Source organism: Propithecus coquereli, unplaced genomic scaffold (assembly GCF_000956105.1).
Source record: "Propithecus coquereli isolate 6110/MARCELLA unplaced genomic scaffold, Pcoq_1.0 Scaffold3, whole genome shotgun sequence".
In the NCBI taxonomy this organism is placed as follows: domain Eukaryota; kingdom Metazoa; phylum Chordata; class Mammalia; order Primates; family Indriidae; genus Propithecus; species Propithecus coquereli.
Genome location: NW_012148618.1, coordinates 21,692,985 through 21,694,074, shown reverse-complemented (window position 1 = coordinate 21,694,074; position 1,090 = coordinate 21,692,985).

The window sequence follows — 1,090 nt, the reverse complement described above, 5'->3', positions numbered from 1 at the left end:
AAATAAAAATAAAAATAAAATTGTTTGGCATTGCTGCAAATGCTGCTGCCAGCACCCATGCATGTTATCCAGGGGCCTGAAGACAGGCTGGCCTCACCTTCTGCTGCTGTTACTGGCACCCACACATGCCACGAGGGACGCAAAACCAGCCTGCCACTGCTGCTGTCACCACTGGCACCATATGTGTCATCCAAGGGACCAAGTACCCACCTGCCCAGCCCACTGCTGCACTGCCAGTGCCTAAGCACGCTGCCTGGGGGTCCAAGGACCAGCCCCCAAACCGGCATATCTATCCCACTGACGCCAACACTGATGCATGAGGACCAGCTCACCTCGCATCCCCATCCCCAGTAAAGCCTCACCACAGCCTCCACTAACAACTGCAGCCTAAGCTCCTAAGGAACTCACAGACACCACAGACATTGATTATAGACATTGATTACACCACAGACATTGATTACAACCAAAGTAATCATATGAAGACTATACTACTGCGCCCACCCAGAATCAAAGCCAAAGCACCCTATCCAACCATCACTATAGACAGAACTACAGGGAAAAGTCTTTCCCTGTGAAAGCTAATCCATAAAACTGGAAGAAATAACTGTTATACCAGATGTGCAGACATAAATGTAAGGACATAAAAACCATGAAAAATTAAGGAAAAATGACATTTCCAAAGGAACACAATAATTCTCCAGTGACAGTTCCCAATGAAAAGAAATCTATGAAATGCCTTAAAAAGAATTCAAAATAATGATCCTAAAGAAACTCAGGGGATACAAAGAACACAGATAAACAATGCAAAGGAATCACGAAAAAAATTCATGATCTGAATGAGAGATTCAACAAAGAGGTAGATATCACAAACAGAAGTCCTAGAACTGAAGAATTCAATGAATGACCAGCCTGAGCAAGAGTGAGACCCCATCTCTACTATAAATAGAAATAAATTAGCCAAACAACTAAAAACAGAAAAAATTAGCCGGGCATGGTGACACGTGCCTGTAGTCCCAGCTACTCGGGAGGCTGAGGCAGTAGAATCGCTTGAGCCCAGGAGTTTGAGGTTGCTGTGAACTAGGCTGACGCC